The sequence below is a fragment of the Caloenas nicobarica genome, chromosome 2 (assembly GCF_036013445.1).
Source record: "Caloenas nicobarica isolate bCalNic1 chromosome 2, bCalNic1.hap1, whole genome shotgun sequence".
Taxonomy (NCBI): domain Eukaryota; kingdom Metazoa; phylum Chordata; class Aves; order Columbiformes; family Columbidae; genus Caloenas; species Caloenas nicobarica.
In genome coordinates, this window is record NC_088246.1 from 92185482 (window position 1) to 92210875 (window position 25394).

General features: G+C 42.1%; 1 protein-coding gene and 2 long non-coding RNA genes across 6 annotated transcripts in view; 1 reads left to right on the top strand and 2 right to left on the bottom strand.

Moving 5' to 3' along the window:
- GRB10 (growth factor receptor bound protein 10) overlaps nucleotides 1–25394 on the bottom strand; it is a 145531-nt gene that overhangs the window by 26683 nt on the left and 93454 nt on the right. The window lies entirely within an intron of this gene.
- On the top strand, nucleotides 482–4572 carry LOC135986102 (uncharacterized). The gene is made up of 3 exons (XR_010605846.1): nucleotides 482–716; nucleotides 1201–2252; nucleotides 2486–4572. It is a non-coding gene; the product is annotated as an uncharacterized LOC135986102 (long non-coding RNA).
- LOC135986101 (uncharacterized) lies at nucleotides 5517–6979 on the bottom strand. Its single transcript, XR_010605845.1, has 2 exons — nucleotides 6598–6979; nucleotides 5517–6213 (listed from the first exon to the last, which is right to left on the bottom strand). It is a non-coding gene; the product is annotated as an uncharacterized LOC135986101 (long non-coding RNA).

A 25394-nucleotide genomic window follows, 5' to 3' on the forward strand; every position in this document is an offset into this window, starting at 1 on the left:
CGGCGGACGGCGGTACCGTACCTGTCACGTAGCCCCTGCTATGGGGACTGTTTCTGGGGAGGGAAACAACTCTGCCAGAGCTCCACTCAAAGGGTTACACGCAATCTTTGCGGTAGTGAATCAAACCACACCGGGTAGACCAATCCTAGCCCTCCCTCCGACTGATGTAATCATTTCCCACACACTATCAGACTTCCAAATTATTCCCGCCCCCCCTCCCCAACACCCCTCCCCCCCCCCCCCCCGAAGAAGAATTACAAAGGAAATTTGTTTTTATGACCACCCACGGGTGTTTGAGACCCCCGAAGTTCAAAGGGGGGGGGGGCGGGGGGAGCCGAAGCCCCGGCGCCGAGCGCGGCCCGGCCGCGGCTGATGTCATCTGCCTGCAACTTCAGCACTTGAACTTCTCCTCCCGCCGCTCCCCGCCGGGCTGGGCCGGCCCCGCCGCCGGCTCCCGGGACGCGCTGCCCCCGGGGCTGGGTGCCGCGGGCCCGGGGGGGGCGAGGAGGGGGCGGCGGCAAGAGGCAGCGCCGCACGCCCAGAGCCCGCCGGCCGCCTCCCCCCCGCCACAACACACACACCCCGCTCCCCCGGCTACGTACAAATTCAAGCCCAGTGAGGGAGGAGTTAAAGCCTCGTCGAGCCCAAGTGACTCCAACCCGCGCGTTCAGGAAACGGCTTCATCTGACAGCAGGGATGAGCCAGCTCTTTCAGAAGTAGGCTCTGGAGGAGAGGAGGGGAGGGGAGTGGGGAATCCCGGTTGCTGTAGCTCTGGGGAAGGCATGCATGCTGCACCATGTTACAGCTGCACTCCCACTCCTGCCACCGCCTAACCACCCTCGTGTACACAGAAATTTGTTGGGAGGGGGGGTGCTTTTTTGTCCCGCGGGCAAGTCTGTTTTCTGCAGTTAGCACCCATTTTACAGTAAAACGGCGCATTATACCCCGAGCTGAGCGCCCGGGCGGCGGCAGCGCTACCAGCCCGCTCCGACCCCCGGCAGCCGCCGTGTGAAATCGCACCGGTTCGCGACAGCGCAGCGCAGCGCTCGAGTTCCCGCTCCGGACCTGCACGCACGCTGAAAAGCCAGTGTTCAACAACATAGAAAATCGCTATTTTATTTGGTTTTGGTGTAGTAGGGAATGGGGAGGGACTAATACACCTTTTTTTTTTTTTTTTTCCTTTTTTTTTTTAATCACAAGAGATTGGAAAGGAGGTGGTGGTGAAAGGAAATCCTTTCTACTTTCGGCTTACTCTGTTGCAAGTAACTAACTCCACTTTCTGTATTGAAACTAAAGTATTTCGGATGGATTTCCTGACTCAGGAACCAACCTGGTGACATCATTCATTCATTCGTTAGTCACCGAGAAGCACAGCCCCGTGCTCTCCGCCTCAGCCTTCAGCAGGGGAGCCCGCACCAGGCATACGCCAGCAGAATCGACGCTTGTGCAACACCTGGAGCACAAAACCCCCTCTTTTCCTTCCCTGCGGTTTTGCTGGGAACAAGGCAGAGATATAGGACAGGTTGCACCTGATCCTTGTCGCTGCCAAGTCCCAGAAGAGAGGGAAAACCATTCTGCTGAGGGTGCTTCTCCAGTCCTTGCAGGTGGAAAAAGAGAGAGCTGCAGGACAAACAGCACACTTTTCCCTGAAAGCTGCGCTGTCCTTTATGCTGATTGATGCTCTGCTCCCTCCGTGTGAAGGGGTCACGGGTACATATCCCACCCTCTCCGCTCCTTGCCCAGAGCCTGAGCCCATGCCGGCCACCCTGAAGGCACAACAGCATCGCAGAGCAGGTACAGGATGGACAACGGCTGCTGTTCACTGTGCGACCCGGCTGTGACACCACGTCCCCTTGTCACACGAGCCAGGCCCCCCGCCATTCCCACACCACAGCGACTGTGGGGGGCACGGTGTGAACGTGAGTACGGCCCTTCGCAGGGCCTGTCAGCGGTGGCGTTTGTCATGATACCTTTAAAGCCCAGGGACTGGCGTGCAGCGGGCAGATGGCGTGAAAGCCGAAATGAGCAAGTTAACTTCACTGACTATTAATAGTGCTGTGTTCGCTATCAAGGACAGCGCAAGGCCGTGTATCGACGCTGACATCACAGATATAAAAGACTGCATCAGGAGGGGACAGAATGGCCTGAGCCGAACCTGGCCCTAGAGGACAGGGGAGACACACAAGTGGGACAAAACCCCGTCCCTCTGCAGAGGCGAGTCTGCCACAGTCCCTAAGAGGCTTATGCGGAAGGTAAGGGGATTTTATGCCCCCACACGAAGTTGCAGAGCATGACGTATAACCACAAATATGAAACCAGTTCGGTGACAAAGCTCTGGCTCAAACCTTTAGACAGTTTCCATGACAAAAAGGCAGATAATATTCCTGTATCACAGAGGACTTAAATTTAAAGTCAATTGGTCAAATAATCCAACCCTCTCACATTTCCTATATTTTTTTCTTCTTTTTTTTTTTTTTTTTTTTAGGAAGCCTCTCCTACTTCAAGATGTTAAGTGCTCCCTATTCAAACATCTTCCAGCAGAAACACTCTTTCACTTGCAAAATTGATTTGGGGATTATTATCTATAAAGGAAAATAAAGCAGAATCGGTTCTGAATAAAATACTCCAGTAATGAAAACACTTGGACTGAAGAGAGGTTCAGAAAGTTAGTCTGACGCTTCTGCTCTGCATCCCTCCACGAAATGCAGTGAAATGCAACAGCAGACTGCCTGCAACAGTGATTTACAAAAGGCCCTAATTACGTCAGCAGCACAAGGCACCTTCTATTCAAAATTAAGGTTAAGAATGCTAAGCCAACCAGAGCACTATATTGGCTGAACATTCAGTGCTTTACAGTGCAAAGGAGCAGATAACAGACTGCACCATTGTTCTGGGAAGAACTCTTCCCCCAAGCTTTTTTTTTTTTTTTTTAAATTTCTTTTTTGAAAGACAGACAGACTTGAAAATGAAAAATTTAAAAGAACATTAATATTCATCACTTCAGTGGTTTCACATAATGGGTCGTGTATCTTGAGTTACCTCATGGCTGTTTCATCTTCCAACCTCAGTTCCTCAACCTCTCTGCAGTATTTTGTGTGCATCAAGTAACGCAACTATTATTAGGAATGAGGATAGAAAAAAACCCAGTCATGTCATGGTCATGTTACTTCTTCTCCACTTTTCTATTTGTGCTATTTTTTCCCTTTTGCTGCAAAATAAAACCTATTACAATTTACGATTATCATAAAAATTCATGCTTTTAAATGATGTTATGCTGAAAATCTTCAACAAACAGATCCACATTTGCATTCTACAATCTGAAACTAATCACAGTGTAATTCATATCAGTGCAAACCAACCTTCATTATCCTGCATTATGACTCCAAACGAAGTACAAGGAGAGAGACCAGTTATCAGAAGGCTCTCTGACTGAAATCTAATAGAAAAAAGGTTTCAGTACACTAGTTCTTCAAGAGTTTCCCTTTGTAAGAGATGAAGATCAGAGACAACATAGAAAGCCATTAAAATACACTGAAGAGTAACTACTAAGAGCTGCACAAAGTAAAAATCAGTCCAGCAAATTCTGACTTTCATCTCCTGATTTCACTCATCAAGATTGTTCAGACATGAGAACTGTAACCACCAGTGAGGCAAACAGAAAGAAAATTCAATTGAAATGCATGTACCTTGTGCAAGCAGGAGGAACAATTTACTGCAGAAGACACCTATGTACCAGGCCACGTACTTGCTGTTTTCACCAGAACCCTGTTTTGATGAGATCATTTTTCCCCAAGCTTTCTATACTCTAAGCTCATGGGCTCACAAGAGCAGAGTCGCAGTCACTGGAGGAATGGGGAAGCTTTCAATTACGATCAGTCAGCTCAAAGCTGCTGAAGACTCAAGCTCTGCATGCAGGTTACCCTTGAACTGCTATTTGCCTAGTTGAAGACATAACAAAAAAAGAAGGTTTTGCTTCCCAAAGTTGCAAGCCTTTGATAAAGAAAAGCCTCTAAGCATGCTCTGTGCACACCTGACAGGCAAGCAACTCACAGTCTATCACATCTACACGCCGGAGCACCAGCCAGTCCCCCCTTACTTGCCCAGCAGCATTAAGGCAGCTTTGTAAGACACAGGAATTTCAACTGCTGCAATGAAATAAATATATAGGTCAACCCTATGGCTCTTTTTTCCTCCTCTGCTGCACAGCTCGAGCAGGAAAAAAGCCTTTCAGACAAACAGCAGCAGTAACGGCAATACATTGCAGATAGGATCACTTATATACAAGGCATCAGACAGTACTTCCTTATAAAAGAAAACCGTGAGTTATTTGTTCATTGCTTTTTTTTTCCTACATATAAACATAAAACCCTAGGAAAAGCTGAGGTTAAGGTTCTCATAGCAACATTAACTCTCTCCTCTGGTGTATACTATATTTAGGTACACATTTAAGAGCCTATGAACAACAAAGGAGAACGACTGTTCTAAGATCAAGATCTCAGGCTTTGACTTTCATATTCAGAACAGCAATCTTTCAAAAAATAAAAAAGTTGGCCATGTTACAAAAACCCTGATTCTGTCCCTTTTTGCTGGGCTACTGAATTTTAAATCAATTTCCGTGAGTCAGAGGAATAACTTGATGTGAAGGGGAATCACAGCATCATTGTATGTTCAGCGGTCATCAAACAGCAATACTAAAAGCATCAACTCTGTGAGGGTCGTACCAGTGAGACAGGTTTTGGGAATCCCAGCGGTGTGGGCAGAGAAGGGCAGGGCAGGATTAGCGCCAGGTTCATGTCAGCATCTATATTTGGATGGTCAGCGCTTCTGAACTCGGCATGTACAAACACCCAGGCCCACGTTCACTCCAGGTAATTTTAGAGAGTTAAATTCCTTCTGAAGCTACGGGAGAGAGATGGGGTAACTTAAGATCTAAAGCACATGACAAAGGCATTTGTGTCTCTCTGCTGGCTGCAGAGGGAATCCAGGCTCCTGGCTCCGGACTTCAGCTGGATGCCGTAAGCTATATTGGCTGAATTCAGGCTGCGGTGACTAATCAAGCAAACATGTCTCTCTGCACTACTGGCATAATTACACACTGCAATTGTTGACATTTGAGCTTTAAAAAAAAAAAAAAAAAAGAAAAGCGAATTGTGTGATGTTGCATATACACAAAGCACATTTAAAGGAACATGTACAATGAGCAAGATTGTGGTACTAATAAAATGTAAACCCCAAATATTGTAAAAATAAGCCAAAACTTTTCCTTCTCCAATTAAAAACTACATGTGAAAATGGTTACTTGTTACGGAGACACTGGATGAAGTCTATACTCATCTGTTTCTGTCTTCTCAAAACTTAAAGTATTAATGCCCTCTGTATAGAATTAGGCTTGTATAGCAACTGCATCAAAGCTTCTTCAAAAATATCAGCTGTTTACATAAAAAGGTGTTAACTGTGCAATGTACTTTTAAGAAAATACTGTACACAGAGCACGTTCTCAAGACATAACCACTGCCTGCATGAGCAAAAGATTTATTCCAACATGTGTTCACATACTTAGCGGCTGAAAGTTTGGAAACTGTAAGTTGCTACCCTATAATTTCCATATTTTACAAATAAATAGCAGAATGCAGTTTTAGGTGATACATACCTAAAACCAGACAATATACTGATTTCGTGATAATATACTGATTTCGTGACAATATCTCCAAAACTGTTTCACTCCTCCTCACTTTGGTTTAATGCTCATGTGTTCAGATAAATCATTTGACCCGTTTGACATTTTCACATCTTCCCCACTCGATTCCTCATTTGCCTTTCATTTTTAGGTAAAAGAAAGGAGAAAGGCTAATTTTCAATCCCTTCAAGAGTAACAGTAGGCCTTTATGAATTTTGCTGAAGATTCTGGGTATTTGCAGGATGCTGGAAGAAAGCAAGCTTGGGAAGCAGGTTGAGGAGCCTTTGACAAGAGTACCAGTCCACACCAGTAAGAAGGCAGCCCAACAACAGCGAGCTCGCTCACGCAGTCCCAAATCTGGGAGTTCGGGGTCTTCCTGTGGTCACAGCACAGACAAGCTCACATCTTCTTCCTCCCCCACCCAGCATTTGTCATTAGTTTTTATTATAAGTCTGTGAATGAGCTCCCTTCTCACCACACAGCTCCTCCCAACAGCAATTGCTCTTCATGCAAAAATCCTTTCTAGTTTTGAGATCCTTTATGTATGGAAAAAAAAAAGAAGATAGTTACAGGCATTGTTATACTCCTTTGATTATGTAATGAAAGACATTAAGTGATGTTGCTGGCATTAACCTTTATCTTTCATGTATTTTACTGTGCAATTTATCCCTAGACAGTTTGCAATCTTCTTCAGCTGTGCTTACAGAATGCATTATTTATCATCTGAATTTGCTCCAAGAGAAAGGTTTAATAGAAAAGTTTTTGCAAACACAATTTAAGTCACTAACAACCATAGAAAGGGTAATACAAAGAACACCATAACAATTTCTTGATTAAAATTCTTAAGTAACCAAACTAGTTACTGAGTATTTTAAATTGTTTTGCCATTATAAATTACACTGTAGAAAAGAAATTATTACCACATCTTCCTTGCTGCACAGGCTTTCAACCACAAGAACCACATTAATTTGAAGCTTGGCAGACAGCGCAACAAGGCTCCAGGGAGCAGCTTCCCATGGGATTTAGAAAAATGGTGCAGGTCCCGAAGACTTGTATGGCTCCTTCTTCCTCAGTAGGACACTGTGACAACTGCAGCTGAGGCACTTGCCATCCGAGTGCCCAGACCATGCTATGAGCCAGAGAGCCATTTCAGCACGGGGTCCGGCAACGTTCAATTGACTCCTCACTTTGATTTACTATTGTCCAAGTACAACTTCTACATGGATAGTCCACAAAACTCCCCTTCCCTTGCACGCTCTTCCAGGGGGAAAAGAACAGAGAGATTGCGGAGCAGAAAACAGGGACACCGTTAAGGGTTGTATATATAGCTGGACTTGGCTCCAGCCCTCCACTTGCATGCACCTGTCCAGCCATGTTTTATTAGGAAAGGGATCAGAGATCATTTTCAAAGACATCTTTGGAAACTGAGGATTAGTATTTGAAAATATGTGCATTTCTAAGGAAAACCTTTCAGGCAGTGACTGTCTCTTATCTGATACAATGGGACCCTGGGAGTTTGACTGTGCTTGAGGTAGTAAGCGAAATAAAACAACAGCCCAACAATCAGAGACGATGTAAAATAAGCTGTATTTGGAACGGCCAGACATGACAAAACGAACACATTATTTTAAGAACCAGTAGTTATGAAATTTGTCTTTAACAACTGCAATCCAGTTTACCTATTCTGGTACCAAAGGAACCTAAGCAAGTGTAAGATGCAGAGCTGGACAGAAATCAAAAACTTAGAATGCAATACAGAGGAAGACAAACATATACCCTCTTCCCACTCCTGTTTCTTCCTCCCTGCTCCCAAAAAAAGTAATCACAAGGAGTGAAAAAGTCAAGGATTTAAAGACTTGTGAGTTTGTTCCCTGGTACTTGAAAGTGCAGAGTTCCCAAGGTTTTCTCTGCAGTCTTGAAGACTAAAATGAATTTAAAAAAATAATGAAAACAAGTTCTTAGCTGAAGCCCCAGCTCCTAAATCTGACAAGTCTTGCCAGAATTGATGACAGCAGGATAAAAAGTTTTCACAACACATACAGAGGTGCACTAGATTTATAAATAAATAAATAAATAATCAATTATCTGTCTTTACAAGAGTCCCTTTATTCCCCTCCACATCCCAATGAACCATCACTGACATGCCAGACTAGGCAGGCTACACCAAAGCTGCCAGTAGAGAGGGGGAAGCTGGAAATGAAAAAAAAATGAAACGTTTTAAGAAAAACTCTATGAACTGAATATGCATAGCTTGATTCAGGGAAGAATCAAGTATAGTATAGCACTGAAAATATGAAGATGAGAGCAACTTAGGGCAGTGAAAAAGGTAATAGAAGAAAAGGCAAAACACGGAGAAAGACTCCTAATGAAGACTGGCTATAACCTACAGGCACTCAAAGAATGACCACCATTTAATGATGGGAACCTGAAGTATAAATACACTGTAAAACTCACAGCCTCCATGTACTGAAAATCCCAAAAGTTCAAACACCTTGGAAATATAAATTTCCTGCGCTCTCATAGCATCAGCCGTAACCCACAATAGGTTTTCCCAATATGGCTGAGTTCATACTGCTCTGACAATAAAACAGGGGTGCTTTATAACAAGTAGGTGACAGGCTTAACTAGAGCAGCGTGGCAAAGCATCCCTAATGCCCAGCTGTCAGCTGCCCCCTCGCTGTACAGTATTCAGCAATATTGCTCAACTTCCCATCTCCCCAGCTGCCGGCTCTGGAAGCCGACGATTTCAAGCAGCCAGTATCAGCTAATTGTTGCTGCCCGCAACGTTCAGGATGTTTTATGGGTCAGTTTGTCACGCGCACACAATAAATGCTTTTAACAGAGCTGCTCGCCTTGGGAGAGTATTTCTGCGCAACTGCGTAAGCATTGATTGTGTGGCCAGAATTAACCCCCTGCAGATCTCAACCCAGGAGAAGTTAATGTCAGTGGGAGACGAGGGCTCACGTTATCCTCTGCTCAGCGTGTGTATAGTTCTCATTTTCAGCAACTGCTTTAATGGGAAACTGCTCCACTGTTTAGTTTTCAGTAAATTTACACATCAAACAATGGTTTTCCCTCAATTAAAGACCGATAGATCAAAAGTTTCTGGGGCTGATGCAAAATCTGGGGTTATGTCATCATGACTAAGCTGGATATTCTCTCTTGAATGCAGCTAGCCCCGTGCAAATCTCACTCCCAACCTGCTAAGAATTACTCATTTTCAGTGGAAAAAAGTGAGAAAAATACTGGAGAAAACCCAAACACAATCATGCGAGATTAATTAGCATACAGTGTCTAACCACCCTGCCCCGAGACACCTAGTGTAGTGAGACCAAGTCACCGAGAAATTTTTCACATCTCTCACTGCTCTGCTTCACGGCTGCACCCGTCCATCCCCACACGCCGCGGCAGCACCGTTGCACGAGTTTTAACTCCATGGCAAGTGCCTCTGACTTATCTACTCCAAGTTCCCTCTCCAGGGCTTGCTCCAGACCATTTTGCACACCCCTTCCTCCTAGTAGGGGCACCACAAACAAAAAAACAAACACAACCCCCCCACACACACAACCCAACCCTTTGCTGAGCTTACAGGGACAAATTCCCTGCTGCCATGGTTACCACTCCAACTTCTCTTGTAGAACTAGAAATGAGGAAAAAAAAAAAAAGCAGCACACAACTTCCCTGAGAACAGACGGCTATATAATGTTAGCTCTCCCTCCCCTCACTCATCATTGTTAGCCACTAAATCAGCTACATCTGGCATATTTAATTTGGACTAAATAAAATGTCACTAATTAAAAAGATGCCGAACAAGCAATACATGACATTATAGAAACAGAGAGCTTAGTATCTGAACACAGCCTATTAGGAACTGAAACGATTCAACTAGTTTTTACCAGAAGCTGAGAAACAAAGGCAACTAAAGAGTCCTCTATACAATCTTACAACAATGTTCTCCTCTATTGTCTAGGTGTACTGAAATTTCCAAGCACTAATTCCTGGAGCAGCAGCGGCTCAAATACGAAGTAGTGAGCTCATTATAGACAGTATTATTCGGCTAGAAGTCTGCAGCCTTCACTCAACTTTTTAAGAAGAAGGTTACTTCGCTAGAGCTACAGTGAATAAGATGTTCAGCGACATGCACACAAGTTGCTTTAAAGGACCTGTGGCCACGTTGCTGCCTCTGAACAGTAACAGCCTCTCCTCTCTCACGTTCTCCACATGGTTTTCAGCAGCTACTCCACCCTTAACTCCTCTCCTGAGCCCATCCCTGAGGGCCACACCATGTCAGCTCTCTGCATCTCCCATCGCAGGTCACACCACGGAGACGTGAGCACTGCTGTCTGCTGCTGACCAACACGGACACCTGTTCCAAAGCAGCTCCTCTTACCCTGACATCAACGCACCCTCCCTCTCCAGCGATTCACATCATCCTCCTGGACCAGGCTTTCACCTCTGTGGGTACATCACTATCAGTATTCCACTGACACTTATCAAACAGATTTCAGTGCAAAGCTACATCATATCATATAAATCATATAAACCTCATTTCACAGCCCTTAAATGTTTTCCATCATCTTTTTTTTTCCAACTGGCAATCTTTCATTCTAAAGCTGTACTATCCTTTATGATTAGTTGAATAAGCATTTGAGTGATTTCATTTTTAGTGCCTCCAAGGCTGAGGATTTCCCATGAGAAAGATCATCTTTGAGTGCTCTGCTCCAGGTTCTCAGCATTTATAAATCAGACGACTGGCTCCTCTCTATTTTTCCTGATGTATGAAGTACCACAGATATTTAGGTATACTTTGATTGCAATTTCTTCATTTCAGTACTGTTGATGGTCAAATAAGATTCAAACATGCAACACAGAAATCTCCCCACGTAAAGTAAATGTAAACAGCGTTCTTGCAAGGTGTTTGAGTGGATTATGTTGATAATGCTGGCACACACTAGGCAAGTAAAAGGATTACCCTTCTTAGAAACTCAGTAGTTATAAATGAATTAACAGTGAGCTTTACCATCATAATTCCAAACTTAATATTAAAGACATAACACAGAGATGATACATTTCAAAATCATCATGCCTTTTTTTTCTTTTTCATTATAGAAGTTTAAGAACAGGATCACAGAAGGCTTGAGGGTGGAAGTGACCTCTGGAGGTCATCTGGTCCACCCCCCGCTGCTCAAGCAGGGCCACCTAGAGCCCGTTGCCTGGACAACATCCAGATGCCTTTGGAACATCTCCAAGGACAGAGATTTCACAACCTCTCTGGGCAACCTATGCCAGTGCTCAGTTACCCTTAGAGTTAAAAAAGAGTGTTTCTGGATGTTCAGAGGAAACCTCCTGTGCTTCAGGTTGTGCCCGTTGCCTCTTGTCCTGTCACTGGGCACCACTGAAAAGAATCTGGCTCTGCCCTCCTTGCACCCTCCTTTCAGGTATTTATATACATTCATAAGATGGCCCGGAGCTTTCTCTTTTCCAGGCTAAACAGTTGCAGCTCTCTCAGTCTCTCCTCACAGCAGAGGTGCTCCAGTCCTTTAATCATCTCTGTGGCCCTTTGTTAAACACTCCCCAGTATGTCCGTGTCTCTCTCGTACTGGGGAGCCCAGAACTAGACCCAGTACTCCAGATGTGGCCTCACCAGTGCCAAATAAAGAATCACCACGCTCAGCCTGCTGGCAATGCTTTGCCTAATGCAGCCCAGGATACCACCAGCCGCCTTCGCAGCAAGGGCACATTGCTGGTTCATGTTCCACTTGGTGTCCACCAGGACACCCAGGTCCTTTTTCTGCCAAACTGCTTTCCAGCTGGGCAACTCCGAGAGCCTGGGGTTGTTCCTCCCCAGGTGCAGGACTCTGCATATGCCTCATATGTCTCAGAAGCACTTAAAGTCCATTTCTCAAAGGCTGATGAGCTTAACTGTGTAAGTCTAAATATGAGGTAGTGTGCTGAAACCAATGTCACAATAAAAAAATGCTTCCTGATATAGAACTAGATAACATAATTCTAGAGATTTGATGCCAAAGCTTGCATGGAATAAAATGCTACTTCTTCATTCAGCATCTGCTTCAGATTATTTTACATGGAAGTCACTGCTGCTCTGAAGCTGTCAAGGCACAGTCAGCTTCCAATTAAGCTACCTTATATTTGAAGTTGATTGGAAGCAAATCTGTTTCCTCCGTATAGGCATCTCCCGAAAAGCCAGTAATCTGATATAATCTCCAAATGTATTTATTCTGCATTGTCCACCCAATTAAACATCTTGCACAAATGCAATCAACAAGCCTTCTCTCTAATTGAAACGTTTATGCAACAATTTTCATGTGACTCCCATTAAACATTTAAAATAATTAGCTGCATTAGAAAGACATTTATATTCAAATAGCTCGCCTGCCAAGTTTCTTTGTTTGGCAAATGAATATGAAAAAGATTCCTAGAGGAAAAGACCAAATATTGGGCGAATCTTTTCTTTAAGACAATGAGACACTCCTTAGAAACCAGTTCCCCACAGTATTAAATGGGAAATCTTTTTTAGCAGTGGCCTTACTACTGTTGCTGAATGTGGAGAAATCAACAATTTCCAAGACCCAGAAAGGCAATGACAAGGGAGTTGACTCTGTATTTTTATACATTATCGATAACATAAACCAGACATCACCTTGAAGTGTGCTCCCTTCTTCCCCTTCTCACTCTCCCTAAACTATTGGCAATAAGCTAAAGAAATCCACCATGAAAAGACACTAGTGACTTTATTTCCATCCTGGCACGAATAACAAGGTTTTTTTGAAGGATTTTTGATGGCTCTCTATTTACATCATGGATCTTCTTTAAGAATTATGCTGAGAAAAATCTAGGTCATTGAAAGCTGCTTAAACTGAACCACAGAGAAACTGAAAAAGAATGTAAAGGCACTGATGTCAGGCTTATTTTGCCTTTTCACAAGCTCATTTTTTTTCCAGATTGACTGGCAGAAGGTAGATCAACCTTTGGACATCTTTCTTGTTATGAAGTTCCTATTTCCATGAGTGAGTTAATTCCATTCCCATCCAAAATAAAACATTTTTTAAAAAATGTTCTGCACTTGGCAAACAGACCCAGCTATGTGAGAACAACTTGAAGAAGGCTAGGCTTAAAGGGCAAAAGAACAACTTAGATCAACATATAACAAAAGACATGTAAACATCTCAGATTAGGATCCTGAGCAACATAATTTAATAGTCTCTTCTAGACAAAACTTTATAAATAAATATATATGAATGTAAACAGTGTTTTACCTTATTCCCCTGCCTCACCTCTGCCCCAGCTATTAGCTTGGTTTTCGTACGAAACTGAATACTAAGGTCTGCTTCCTTTAAACTATGTGCTTATTGCAGTCTTCCATTTATGTAAACTAGTACCATACATTCAGATTTCATTGTATAGATTTCTTCTGTTCAACCACCATGTAGAATTTCTTAGGTTAAATACATAGCTGTACAAGTCAAAACTAATTTGTTTTGAAGTTAAAAGTGTCCATTAAAACCAGATTGCATTAATAATTATAATTGGCAATAATTAAAAATTAATTATTAGCTATTAATAATTATTACTACATTTCTAACGCTGTCCAACACAAATCTGCTGACCTCAGCAAATGTCACTCTTTATCACTCTGTTCATTTACGTAGAGAGAATTGTACACGTGGGAAACCCTTTATTGCCCTTTCCAGCTTCCAAAGGTTTTGTCTTCGGATGGTGGTTTAGCATAACCACCATAAGGTTTCTTAATGGACAAAAATCTATCTTGCCTTTTGTACAGTGGAGAAAAGTGTCACAACATTTGCTTCTTCCACAACTCTCCCATCTTGTTGCACAAGATTTCACATGGCAAAAGTAAAAAATTTGGCTAGCTGCAGGGTATTAACAAAAATTACTCTGTACTGAAACTATTTTCAGTTCAACTGTTGCTCATACGCCCTTCAGCATGACAGACGCTGATCAGACCCAAAGTGTAACTGGTAAGAAATAAGTGGTTTTGTGCGTTTGTTGCCAGAGTTCTGCAGGTTCTTCTTTCAGTACACCCAGCTGTACAGAAAAAAAACCCAAGTTTGCTTGGCTCACATCAACTGAGGCTTTGCCAACCTGTTACACTCCATGAATTTCACTTTTTGAAACGTAACAAAACAGCTAGTGCATGAACTTACTCAAGCTATACCATGAAAACTGCATTTAAAGAATCATTGAAAAGGTTCATCCTGTTCTAGGTGCCACACGATATATTTGCCCTTCCATGGATAGTGCTGCGTTAAGCCTGACAGCTTAACCTTCTCTGTGAAGATCCTTATTTTTCATGCATACAGACTGATTTAGATAAATTACCGGGTAGCTTCATTCTGGGATTCAACATGGAAACCACTTTGTGATGGCAAATTCAGCTTTTCTATCTAAAACAGAGACATCCTAATGATTTTGATAATCCATTACAAAGACTATTAATTTGGGGAATCAACCCTGCATGTGGTTTTCTACTGAAGACGAGAGCTGAGGATAGCTTTCCCTAGCACAAAATCAGTAGGCATATCAGAGGCCATTTATTTTCTGAAACTGTGGTTCAATTCCACAACCCTCTACCTTTGAAACTCCTGCTATTACTCTCCCCTATGGGCTTACTGCCTCTTGAAGAGGAGATTCCCAGCCTACTCCTGCTTCTCAAAGAATCCTATTTGTTCCTTAAAAATATATATATATATATTTTCACAAGAGTTGGCATCACTATTGTGTATCAAGTACCAATGGCTAAATGTATCTGCTTGTGAAAGCCTGCATTCCCTCCCCAAATTTTATATATCTATTGAAAAAAAATATATATATATCTTATCTAGATACCTATCTATATAGATATAGATATCTACTGAAATTGGCTACCTCAGATGTCTGAACATGGCATACTGAAGTTAGAACACCAAGTAGACGCATGGAAGAGCAGACTTTAATTTGCAAAACAAGAATGCCGTTAGAAACTGATCATTTTTCACTGGCACTTAACAGCTGATGGAAAAAATCAGCCCTGCAGCTGCCAGCATCTCTCCAGATAAACAAACTCTGCTGTTTCTGCTGGGGGAGTAACTGATGAGGAGGCTGGCCATTCAGGGGAATGAATGGTCAGCAAACATTTCCTACCTCAAAACGAGGCCAGATTTGGTCCTAATCAAACAGTTCGGTAACTTAGGGGAAGGAAAGGATATTCTCCATCACTACCTATTGTATTCCACCAAAGCTACACAGTCACGGTAGCCATTTCAGCTGTTACTAGCCACCTCAATCTGAGCACATTTAGTCATCACTAATGATTCAGGTTCCCCTGTAGCTAGTGTAAAGCAGGCACTTCAGTGCATTTTATCATATTCTATAGTTTTGCTACCCTAAGGTAGCATGAATGTACTCAAAAGGTACTCTTACACACCACTGGCTGAAGATATCCCGACAAGCAACTCAAATATTTGATTTTTACATAACCATAGTTCACAGAAATAATTTCCACCCAAAGGCTGCTTAAAGGTGGTCATATTTCTTGACACTGTGAAAAACTACCATAAGTGGTTGCCTAATATTACATTCCCTGGTCTCTTTACCATTAAATGTAAAAAAACCTGTTACCTAAGATCTGCTCAGTAGTGGTCATTTGTTAGAAAGCTTTGTTTCAGCTTTACTATGGAATAAATTTAAAGGCAAATGGATACAATTCTGTAAGAGAAATTGTTATCCCTGTATGGACCAATGTAACTTAGAGTGGGATGAGTGGAGCACAAGCAAAGGTCCCTTGGTCAAACACGAGACTAACCAAGCAAAATGTGGAATGCAGCACCTTCCCAAAATAGCACTTGCTGTTATTAAGTTGTTTTTAACATGAAGAAAGCAGCTACCTGAAGAGGTCTTTGAGCAGAAGGACAGTAAAAGATTGAGACTATCACACCTATCTCAAATGAATCTGACAGCGGGAGTCTGATAACCTAAGGCTCATTAAATCCAGCTCCATGTCAGAGCCCATGTGTGACTTGTACATTGAGTTCAAGCCAACCACTAATGGGAACACTCACAATACCAAGTCAGACACAAAAAGGTGAAGATTACCTTCAGCAAGAAATCCCAGTATCCTCCTCCAAAGTTAAAAGATTTTCACCTCCACTTCTTGCAAGCTGAGATTCAAGAAAGGGTTGCCGATAGCTGGGAAACACAACTATGCTGTTCGTTAGTCTATATGCCACTTTCCAGCAGCCAAAAAAAAAAAAAAAAATACCACTGCATAGCAAATAATATGAAAAGCATGGCGATTCCTACTGTTTATCTGTTGTAGGTAAAGAGCTCTGAGTTTGTATTGTGTTGATTGCACATTGAACTATAAAATGAGCGCATTCATACAGGTACTTAATTGCAGATAGCGGTAGTTCAGCTGCAGCATACCATGCAACCATGTCATCCAAAGTCAAATATGTCCTTCCCAAAATACTTTATTATGGTTGTAGTGAGGAAGGAGAATCGCTCAGTACAGAAAGGAAATACTTTCCAACAACCTTTCAAAAGATCTGCTAAGTCAATGCAGCAAAACCAGCCTTGTAAAAACTGTGCACCAGCAGAGGTGGTTTTGTGCACAACAGAAGAAGTCCTTTTATATCAGGGTCAGAGTTCTGCATTGACATGCAAGTCTAAGCTAAGCAATCTGAGCTGCCACCAACTCAGACTTTATAAATATTTGAAGAGAAAATATTTAATGTATTTCTTGAACTCAGTGATCCCTTACTGGTTTGAAATTCCATTTAAACATTTTTTCTTGTTATTTAAGAGGAAAAAAATAGTTTCTACCTCCCTACATTAACAGATTTTAGAACAAGCATAATGAAGTAGTTAAAAAAAACCTCACTAATTTCTCTATGTGCCATCAGTACTTATACCCAGATACTGCCTTTAAGTTGCACCTCCAGATACTTTGCAGATGTATGTTCAGAAAAGACATAATTGTAGGAGATTAAATCAATTATGCAGAAAGCAGAGGTTGCTGCAAACTCATAAAGGAAGGCAGTCACTGTGAATGTGTTTGGTGCTATGAACATTTTATTACATTATTTTTGCCGGAATTTTATTAGGGTCTCCCCTTCTTTAGTAGCTGCTATTTGAATGGAGGGTGATTAGCCCTTGTAAGGCTCTGGCTTAGGGGAAAAACAAGCCATTTGCATGCACATAATCCTCTAGCATTTTACTAGACAAGAATCAGCTCACCACCACAGTTTTTACAGCTGCATGTTAGAGAAGGCTTGAGAAAGAGGAAAAGAGGAGAAATTGATGTGAGCATGTTTACAGTGCTGTAAAATTTACTTCATCATCTTCAGAACTACTAGATTATTTATTTAAGGGATAAAAGTAACATATAGAAAGCTTTCTATAAAGTTCATTCAGCTCTTTCATTTTAATGGTTATACATCAACATAGCGGAGTCTTTCAACTTGGACCCGTTTGGACATCTGTTCGATGGATGAACTGCTGGAGACACTCAAAGCCAGCGTCTGCTGCACAAGCAATTTCCCTACCCACTGAAAGACTCCGCCATGCCCTCACCCTGTCTCACTTCTTCAAGAATTTCCTGCAGTAGTTTAAATCCTAAAGGTTTCTCCTAGACAAAAAAGTGACTTCTGGAGATTGCCCAAGTGCTATTCCACGCACTTAAGTGAGGGTAAGTGGCAATGAAACCTTACAGCAGCTAGCACAACCTTGGGCAGAGTGCTAAGTTAATTTCCTGTTAGCCAGATTGGCTCCAAGTTCTTCTGTATTGCCTGAAGTGTTGCAATTAAGTACTGCTCTAAGCTATGCTTAATTAGCCTGCAAGCAAATGCTCATTTGTAGCTCGCATGCAGTGTAAAGCAGAACTAAATGTTCACTGAGAGCGAAGGGAAATCACGCTAAAGGTACATTTGCACAAATATAGCCGGCTGCCTCCCGATTTCCCCTACTTATTAATAACCTAGAAAATATTGAGAAATGTGTCACACTGTACAAACGGTTAGAAATACACATTCTCTATCCCTGGAGCTGAATCTGCTGCTCTCCTGCCCCCGCCCCAGCAGATAAGCACTCCGCTCCCCTTGGAATAACAGCCTCCCTCTGCAGACAAAAGATTTGGGATTTGGATTATCTTTTTCATCTGTGCAGTCAAACAAACAAACTAATAATAATAATAAAAACACAACACAAAGACAATCCACCAAAAAAAAAAAACCAACCCAAAAAACCACAAACAACAAACCAACACCAAACAAAAAGTAAAACCAACCAAACAAAAAACCAACCAAAAGCCCCAACAGACTAGGATGCAAATCATGATTGCTAAGTACACTCAAAGATAAACAAAGAGCATAAACAAAACTTCCATCAAATAGCATTTAAAACATTGACTGGATCCACACCCATGAGTAAAACCCAGCCTTGGCGTCTCTTGTGAAGCAGACAAGAGAGGAAATGAATCGGAGGTTCTCAAACATATTTAGAACTTTTTAAATGCTACAAGTGGAACAACATTAGCTTCAAGCACAGCAAGGACATTTTTAAACTGGATATCATTTGAATCTGCCTATCAGGGGACGCTCATTTGACAAGGCTGTAACTCAAGGGGCAAGGCTTAGCCTCACTTGGACAAGCTTTACAAAGCTTTGCCAAGCTGTAATATTTTCAAGCTGTTCCTTAAATCAATTACAAGGTATATGACAGTATTTCAAGCAATCTTTTCATCTTCTCATATATGTGTGTATATATATATATATATATATATACACACATACACTTAAAAACAACAGTATTTTGGAGTTTGAGATAACTAAGTAAACAACATTTCTAATCTGAAGCACGGCAGGTATTTTTCAATGCTAAAACCGTGCACCTGATACCCAATGTTTAGCATAGACTCAGTCTAGTTTGTTCTACATAACTGAGTACTTGGGGAATGGGAATTGCTGCAAACATCTGTGAAGCTATTTATAAGGTCTGGAAATACTGTAGTTGGCTCACTTTCAGTGGATTTTAGTAAGCAATAGGGAAAATAAGTGCGACCAGTAACAGTATGACAAGGAAGTTACTTCAGAATAATTAGCTGCTCTTAACAGCTTTCAGGCAAGGACAAGCTCAAAAATGACTTATGGAAGCCTGAGGCAAATTGTCTGTAAAATTAAATCCTGGTGGTTTACTATCAGCATGCTGTTATTTAACTTAGAATATTCTTGACTGTCATGTTCTGCACTTCATTTGTTGATTTTTTTTAAAAAAGCAATATTATTTTACTCAGCGATGGTTTGTTCCTACTCTCATTACTTGTTTGGGCAAAGATAGTGGGGAAATGTGGTTTTTAGAGGTGAACCCAAAAAGGCGAGAGGAAGAACGCATGCAAGGCCACCCTATGGCGAGGCAGCCAATCTTCCCTGGTGGCTGCAGGGCAGGGACATCATTCCCAGCACCAGAAGCCGCTTCCTGGTGCTCGGGCCCTTTGCAGCTGCTGAGCTGGGTTTAGGGAGCCCAGTGCCTCCCGCCCTGCCGTGGGTGGGGATGATGCTCCCAGGTGTATCTGGATGGGCATCACTCACCGTGGACACCAGGTGTGTGCAGGGTAAGGCAGTCTCCACTGAGAATGTATATAGCTCATATCTAAATATCTCCAAAAAGCAGAGCAGTTCCTCACTCTGGCCAGACTAGAGATTTAGGCAGATAAAGGGAATGGCTGGAAAGATCTGGGTGCATTAAGGTGGCACCTGTTTGGTGAGAAACAAAAACAGCTTTTAAAGGTCTCTCTCGCCTTTACTCCTTTCCCATATTAAAAAAAAAAAAAAAAAACACCACACAACACACACAAACCTGCAGAACAGTTTTTGCTTTGCTTTTAATTTAACTTTACTTGTAATAAGTCTGCTGAAACAAAGTTGCTTTATCCACAAACCAATCCATGCTCAAGGTGGGATCTCACATCCAAAGTCCTCACTGATAGTCAATCCATTTTGCTTCTGAGTGCTATTCCAACTCTGTTCCTTCCTGAAATGCACCAGAAGAATCCAGCTCCAGTAAGCCTGACATGAGGGCAGCAGGGTCTACCACTGGAGAGAACAAGAAATCCTAATGCCAATGGAGGAACGTAACATTTAGCTTTTCCAAATCAGTGATGGTTTGCCTTTTACAAGTCCAGATTAAACTCAGTTTTATGTAAGTTTTGTAAATGATGTTCAGATTACAGCCAGGCTGAAGCAAAAGATTGGAGGTACTTACATTAATGAAACAAAATCTCTTTTTAGTACAGTAATTCTGCACTCCTATTAGAGGAATAATAAAATAAGAATTTGATAGCAATAAGGAGACTATCAATCAAGAGAACAGAGAATTGAAACTCATCCCACAATGATTTAATTAACTCAGCAATATTCTTCTAATGCAAAAATGTTATTAAATTCCAACTAACATCCCCTCTGTTTATGAAATGGAACAAAACCGTATCTGCAAGCTCTGGAGCAATGCATAAGCATCCCATTACCACAACAAACAAACCTGCAAGTTCATTCTTCCCCTGTGCATCCACACACAAATACCACCTAAGTGAAGACAGACATTTCAAACAGATTTCCACTTTAACGTGGGCACAGTTCACTGTCCAGGTCATTACAGCAAGCCCAAAGAAACCTTTTTCCTGCTGTGAATCAACAGCATCACTCCTGATACTTAAGCAACCACTGTGCTGATGGTTTGGAAGTGAACAAACGCTGGCTTTGACGCCGGCTTTGCATTCCATCCATAGAAGTAGATGCCAGCACACAAGCAAGAAACTGGGCATCTTCCCAGTCCTGCGCTACATACATCCAGGGCCTGGGCTCATCTCCGAAAGGACCCCGTGGTCAACTCGCCCACCAGTTGCTGGCAGCAACATGGTGCTGCAAGGTCATGTAGGATACACAGCAGAGGCTCTAACCTATGAGTTGGTGCTTCCTTGCATCTGTCCTACTGGGTGGCAGAGGTCCAAAAAGGTTTCTATCCAAAATGTCTAAAGTTGACCCAAACTCACATCTCGATTCCCGACAGCAGCGAGAGCTGAGACAGCATAGCTATTCCCACTATGTTGAGCGACTCCTTAAAGGCTATCGGTATGAAGTTATGACATCTCTGATTCATCTCAACCATTCACTTATGGTACAATTACAGTCACTCAATATAGCTCTGGTTGGTTTGGGGGTTTTTTTGTTTGTTTTGGTTTGGGTTTTGGGGGGTTTTGGGGGGGTGTTTTTGTTTGGTTTGTTTGTTGTTGTTTGTTTTGGGTTTGTGTGTTGTTTTTTTTTTTTTAATTCCCTACTGCACTGATGTTTACACCCAAACCCACTCCTGCCTGCCTCGCTAGGCACAGAGAGAATTAGCATTTCTCTCATGTTACATTTTCCCATTTTTTCCCCACACTGTCCCGCCTGATAGCTTCTCAGTTTTGTCAGTTCCTGATCAAAGCATAGAACAGCTAAGTTATATTCTCACTGTACCATTAATAAAATATTGCAAGAATAACATTGCACAACAAAAATATGCAAGGGCACGCGTAACCGAGATGCATACACAAAAATCTAGTGTGAACAGACTAGCTCACAGTTACTGCAGTTTATACTACAGGCTGCTCAGTATTTACAAAAGGCAGTCCTAGAGGTTAATTGCAATGGTGTTATTACTGTAAAACAGCTTTTTAAAACATCCGCAAGCATTGCTGTGTGTCTGAACACCTGGTGTGGCTACCAGTACATCCACAGCAGGGCAGGTTTGGGTCGGGCTGGTCCCGTCCCTCAGAGTGTGACAAACCACCCTTGGCCAGGCAACGCGTCCCCCAGCATGCTGCCGCCAGTCCCAAGCATGCTATGAAATGACAACATCCACTGCCAAAGCATCGCTTATGGGTAGGGAGCCAAAACGCTCTGGGGAGTGTGGCCAGGTTTGTGTCATTAAAAACAACAAAAAAATCCCAACAAATAACATACTTTTGGGTTTGAGCGCAAGGTGCCCTTAATATTTCCAGTAATTCATGTTGGGACTGTAACTGCTACTGTTCTGGCACTTCCCAAAAGCATAAATGAAGAGACTCCTTTCTGCCACTAAACCTCTCGCTGTAACACGTGGAAGGAGAAACGGCAGCTTTGACTTCATGCTGACACCGAAGACCACGTGTGGGGCTCCAGCTGAAAATCCTGAGACCCACTGACTGCCCAGCACTGACAGCACTGAGGACTGTCTGTCTTCAGTTTAGTCCAGCAGACTCATTAGTCTTCACTTATTCGTTACTCTCTTCTGCAGTAATGAGCAAATGAGACTTTCAAAACCACGTGAGCTCACCCGCCCCAGTTTCTTCAGGAGTAACAGGACAAGATGTTCGCATGACACAAGATGGCAAGTAACGCAACGTCTTTCCTAGACTGTCCATCAAATTTAGCTCATTTAGTGCGGGAAAGTGTTATATCTCCAAACAAGAAAAAGGCACCCAGGAAGTGCAAGGCCTGGTTTGTTTGTTTGGTTTTTAATACAGTTAGATCACAGCCCTGCAGCAGAGGCCTGATCTTTCCCAATTTTTCCCAAACACAACAGCAACTCCCATAAAGAAAGGCATCAAACATGCCACAGAGCAATCTATGTATTATTTAGTTAGCTAGTTTAAGCACTTCGCTTCAAAGAAAGATCTGAGAGAAACAACATGATATGTCATGACAGATACTCAGAAAACCCCATATTTTAAAGTTGGGTCAAAGGGAGTGCCTGGACCTGGACCTAAAGAATTGTCCAGATTAATCCCACTACAGGATTTGGCCTCTTAAGAGGAAGTAAAGTCCTGTTGACTCAACCTGATGTCAGTATTTATTTTCAAAATATCTTGTTGCTAAAGGTTATTCAACCGCAGGATTAAGTACAAAATATGCTGTCACACACGCAAAACCTAACTTAGTACAGAAAGTTTTCATTATAAAGAAGTTCATATTTTTATACAGCTTCTCTGTTGGAAATCAACATCCTTGTTTCAAAAGAGCTTAATAGAAATGTTTTACAGGAAGGAAAAGATTTTTTCAAGTGCATTATAGCATGTAATTAAAACAATTAAAACTAAGTCGGTTTACAGGAGTTGCCTTGAAAGATAACTAAATCTGGAAAAAAAGAATGGCATTAATTCATACCCATTTGTGAATTTAATAGAAGAGTAAATAATTTTGGTACATCAAACTGCTATTTGGAAGTTTGCCTGGGCTGTATAGAGGGGGGATGTGAGAAATTTGCCCTATTTTTACAGTTGAAAGCTTCATTGACTCACACAAGATACTTTAGCCTAATATCCTGTGGCATTGCAGTGACCTACATGTAATTATTGCATGCTTTTTCCAAAATATTTGTACACAACCAGAAATTATAACCTAAGTTACCAACCAGTTCTTAGTTTATACCAGTAACACAAAGATGGACTTCAATTAGCGGTAACCTAGCTGTCTGATGTTTTTAGCAATCTTTTGGACAAATATTTGGTCTTGGTTTGATGTAACTTTTCGGTTTCCATTTTTCTTAGACAAACATATTTATATTGTTAAGTAAATGATGTTTTAAAAACTTTCAGCTGTCCCTTCTCCCAGCCCACAATCGCTGTCCCCCTCAGACGTGGGCTGATCCTGTGTTTGTAGGTGCGCATGCGTTTTACAAACAAAGATGTGGCGAAAACAGAGAGGGGGGAAAAAAAAAAAATCAAATAGTCTTGCAGTGCCCCATGGAGTCACCCAAAAAGTGTCCTTTCTGCTCTCACCTTTACCTGCCCTTCCCAGCAAGGAAAGTGGGAGCACTTACGTGCTCACAGAGGCCTGAAGTTTCTCCCAGCTCGCAGCCAGGCTCTGTAGTGACAGACAGACAGGTGGCACTGCGAGGACAAAGGCACACGATGAAGGAGAAAACGCTTGGCATGCACTGATCAGGTAGCTCCTCTCCCACCAGCCTCCTCCTGCCCAAGCTGGAGGACAACGCTGCTCTCAACTCAAGAACATAAGAGCTTTTTGGCAGCTCCTGCTTGAACGCCCATACTTTCTCCAAACATGAGACCACTGCAATGTCTCGCTCACCCCACCAGGAGCTGAAGTAGCTACTGACTCAATAGCACAGCCAGTTGGTACTTTTTGCCCAGGTACTCACCAGCTGGTTGACCACGTTACTAAAACTTTAGTGGCGCCAATTTTCACAGAACCACATGCCGTTCACTGTCAACAGGCTGACATCTAACATTTCTCACTATAAACCAGCTCAAAGCGGGCTGTTTCCACCTGCAGAACTGTAATAAAGGACCGTGGCACTGAACTCGCAAGGAGCATATGTCTGTTTAATTACAAGTAATTTCTTAAGCTCTACCACCAGATGTGTTCGGTCACACAACAGTATGAGCCCAGACCCCGCCACCGCGGAGGCTGCTTCAGTGCAGGATAGCCTTCAAAATGTTACCTAAAGGGTCACAGCTATTTCCTATCTAAATCTTTTACTACTAAACTATGGGTTGGTTATTCAACCTATGAGCTAAAAAAGAAAAAAAGTATGTACAAAATCTTTTAATTTAGGCTTTTTTTTCCTAAAGCAGAGAAGATTATCCAGAGTCAAAAAAAAAACAAAATCGGCAATGATTTCAATAAGCCTAACGTTCCCGTTTTACGTCCCAGATTGATATATTGATGATCCCATTAAATGACTATTCCATTTGCCTACATGTGTTTTTAGTTTTGTGCTAGTACAGAAGACTTGTTATTTCTCACTGTTCTTGGTCTTCTGTGGAGCAGCTGTGGAAGCTCCTGCAACAATCGGCTTTATAAGCAGCAGAGCTAGAGGTGGCATCCCGCTTCTTGCAGTGGTGAAATCGGTACCATTACCCAACAGATCTCAGAAAATACATTTTAAAAAAAAAAATTATTCATGACGTGCACTTCTTTGAATGAGACTTCATCATCAGGACAAAACGAAAAAGAAACTACTGCAAAAAAAAAAGTAAGAAAGGTTTATTACAGCTGGTTTTCATTGTTTTACTGCTTTTACCTTTCTTTGCTGAGCCAAGAAAAAGCATGAAACAAACGCAGAGCGGTGCATAAGCAACGTTGCGAACCACTTGCTAAAAAAAGCAGTGGCAACTGCATGAAAAAAATAATTAAAAGGATCAAAAGTATCTCGACAAGAAATATATGTCTCAAGCTCCAGCTACATGAATAAAGTTTTGCATATGCAAAAACGCAACATCCATTTTTTCAGCTGCAAATATAATTCAAGCTTTATGACCTGAAATCTCCTTCACATGTGCATCCTTCTCCTATAGGGAACAATACACCAGGAAAAAGTTTTAATTCAGTAGAACTTGGACAGAAGTGGCATTTCTTTATGCCCAAGGCTTGGCAATATGACATGAGACTCTTCTGTGTTTAACACAACCGGATATTTAAATTCCTCTTGCGTAACCACTACCAGGTCTTATCATTGCAGAGGTGTATTTTGAAATTATTAAAAAATAAGACTGAGTTGTTCCATGCGGAACAATAGTAATGACACTTTGTTTCTTATGAAGTCATCTCAGACATCCCAGCTTCCCAGTGACCACCCACCATTCCACAGGATCAAACAAAATATCCACTCCTTTTTGAATTCCCCTAAGACAACTTTAACCTGGGTCCCTCTCAGATCCCCTAGA